Below are 3,699 nucleotides of genomic sequence, written 5' to 3'. Positions count from 1 at the left end.
TTTTTTGTTTTTTTTATAGAGAAGAATAAGAAACAATATTGGATTAAATGAGTCACAAGATGAGACACAAAGACTCAAAAAAGTGTTAGGGACGCTTCTACATCAGCCCTGACGAAGCCCTGCAAAGTGGGGCAAAGCATTGGTTAACATTAAACAGTTTCTTTACTATTTTTTACCTTAATTGACCACCACCCTATTTGTTACCACCATTGACCACCCGGAATTTATTTTTTAAAGTATAAACCCATTTAATGCAATACTTAGCAATTAGCAATATTTTTTTTGTTATTATTCCCCCCAAAAAATTGATCGATATATCATAAACTTGAAATTTATAAGACAAATTGTATATTCAAGGGCCTTTCAATATTGTATATTCAACTTTGTATATTCAAATTTCAATTCAAGTTAAATGGAAATTAAACAGTAATTACGATTAAATCGTATATGAAGATTTACTCTATACTCACACATATGTAATATAGGAACTGATCATAATTTTATTTCATTATGTTTTATAAATTATATTAATATTTTTTTCATTTCACAAAAGACTTCAGGCTCTATCCAAATGTAATAGATTATATATCTATATTTCGATCAGTAAATTCTTAATATAGTATGGATTCACAAAAATATTATATATATGTATATATAGTTGACCGTAAAAATTTAAATATAAGAAGATGGTCAGGTTTGCGGTCGAAAATGGAACAAATAGTTTATAACTATTTTAATGTCCGACGTTTCGCCCCACTTTGCAGGGCTTTCATCAGGGCTGTTCAAAGCAAAAGGTTGAACAGACTAATACACAAAAATATTAGCTTTTTTCTTACTGTTTATGAAGATTTAATCGTAATTACTGTTTAATTCCCATTTAACTTCATTGAAATGCCCTTGAATATAAAATATGCTATATATATGTATATATATAGTTGACCATAAAAATTGATATATAAGAAGATGGTCAGGGTTGCGGTCAAAAGAGAAACAAAAATAGTTTACAACTACTTATTTTCCGACGTTTCGCCCCACTTTGCAGGGCTTCATCAGGGCTAAAAAAGATACAAAATGATACAATGATAAGAATAAAAATACAAAGATAAAAATAAAAACCAGTAACAATGGCAAGAGTAAAATTTCTTAATAAAAATACGTAAAATATAGTTGTGAACTATCTTTGTTTCTCTTTTGACAGCAACCCTGACCATCTTCTTAAATATGCTATATAAATTTAAAGTTTATGACATATCGATCGATTTTTTTTTTTGTGAATAATAACAAAAAATAATGCAATATTGTTTCTTATTCTTCTCTTAAACAAGAAAAAAAATTGATACATCACAAACTTGAACTCTATATAGCACATTCTATTGTATATTCAAGGGCATTTCAATGAACTTAAATGTGAAGTAAACAGTAATTACGATTAAATTTTCATATGTAGTTAGTAATAAATTAATAGTTTTGTGAATTTGTGAATCCATACTTTGTTAAGAATTTTCTGATCGCAATATCTAGTACAATATAGATAAATATTCTACTACATATGAATAGAAGCTGAAGTCTTTTATGAAATGAAAAAAATATCAATATAACTTACAAAACCTAATGAAATAAAATTATGATCAGTTTCTATATTGCAGATATGTGAATATTGAATGCATAAATATTTAGTTTTAACTAAATACAGTAATTGATATTGAAAATTCAATCGATGTTAATTAATTCTGTATACATCCTCAATAGCGATGGATTACCGGATCTGCTAGTAAATTAACATAAATATCATCCATAAATTAAATTTTGTATTGCATTTTAATTTTTAACTTATATACAGGTTAAATTGATATTAGAGATTTTTCATTTATACTCTTCGGATTAACCAGCTGTTCCGCTTAATCGGTTATTTCTCGATCTAGGCTTATAATACAAACCTTTCGGGCTCAATGTTAAAAATAAAAGAAACTATAGATTAAAAAATAAAATAAATAAATAGAGGAATATTTTAATTTGGAGGAAGAAGGCAACTCATTGGCCAATATTCAGGTCGAGGACAGACATCACCCGCTAACAGAATGACCAAGAAGACTCATCAGGAAATCCTGAAGGTAAAAGACAACTTCTTGGGTTTCACGATACGCAGCAATGGAAGAATATCGTTCTTTGCAAGATGACGAAATACTTCGACCTCTAAATACTAACCATAATTATAAACCCCTCATCTATATTCTCTACTGGATATTACAAATACAACTTGTAAATACTAATTTGCTAAGAAGGTAATGATTAGTAAAACTCTGATGACTATTATAAAAAATTAGGTCACTGGGCCACCAACTTCTTGGAGTTTTCAGATTGGTTTTGAAAATCATGATCCCAACAGGTTAAATGATCCCTTTGGAAATGGAATGATAGATTTAAAACGCAACACTTCATAAAAATCTACTAAAATATCAGTAGTTAGTTAATTTATTTTGAGAAATCTATATCTCGGGAACTATGTGACTTACAGATGTCTATTAGCAATCAAATTAAAGCTAGTTTAATGTACTACAAAGTAATTTATAGTTGTTCGAACATTAAGTTTGATTTATTAAAAACTTTATTTCAGAAACCAGATGTCTGCCACCACTCAAATTAAAGCTAGTTAAATTTAAAATAAAATAGTTAATAGCGTTTATCTTTGTAGGAGTAGCAGTTTTTATGATATTTGACAAAATAAACTCACAAAATGTTAATTTCTAGAAGTTTGTATAAAATGTTGGATTTTTGAAAAGATATATCTCTAGACCCATAAGACGCACATATGTCTGCCAACACTCAAAATAAATATGACACTTATCTTCGTAGGGGTAGTAGTTTTTATGATATTCACATATGAATATAAATTTGGCAAATGAAAACTTGTCTGAACAACTATAAATCAATTTATTTTAGCAAATTTCATGAAAACTACTACTCCGACGAAAATAAACGTCACAAACTTTATATCTCATTAAACTAGCTTTAATTTGAGTGTTAATAGACATCTGTACCTCAAATGGGTTTTGAGACATAGATTTTTCAAAATAAATTTACTAATTACTGATCTTTCAGTACATTCCAAACAACATTTTTATGAAATGTAGCTTTTTAAAAAGCTATATCTCGAGAACTATTGAACGTAAATAGCTCTATTAGGGCTAACATTTTAGCAAATTTACTCTTCTTTAAATGATGCTCTCTTAGATTTTCTATTATTTTTGGTAGTTTTTAAGATAAAGAGCTCCGAAAAAAATTAATTATTTCTAACGTTTTGAAACAGCCGCCAATTTTTATTCCCTCTACCTATACTTGGCAGACTAACCAATTTTTGACTAGTAATTATACATAGTTTTCAATCAAGTAATCAAATATTGGGGTGAAATAATTGCCTTTTTTCTCCTCTTGGGCTCTTGTATTAAAGACGACATCCAGGGAACCGCACTCGGAGACCTGCGCCCGGCGACATACAGAGATCCTGAGTTCGAGTCTCGGTAACATAAAGTATTATTCATTAAATTAAAGAGCTTCTAATGCGTGTAGAAAACAATTTCAAAGATATATTTTTAAATATTAATAATTAATTTAAATTTCTAAAAAATCTGTTAGTATATATTTATTATTTGATGTATTTTCAGTAATGTTTAATTTTTTTGTATATAGTGGATTTGAAAA

This window comes from Halyomorpha halys, unplaced genomic scaffold (assembly GCF_000696795.3).
Source record: "Halyomorpha halys isolate HHAL.00 unplaced genomic scaffold, Hhal_1.1 Scaffold38.1, whole genome shotgun sequence".
In the NCBI taxonomy this organism is placed as follows: Eukaryota; Metazoa; Arthropoda; class Insecta; order Hemiptera; family Pentatomidae; genus Halyomorpha; species Halyomorpha halys.
Note: the sequence above shows the minus strand (reverse complement) of the source record.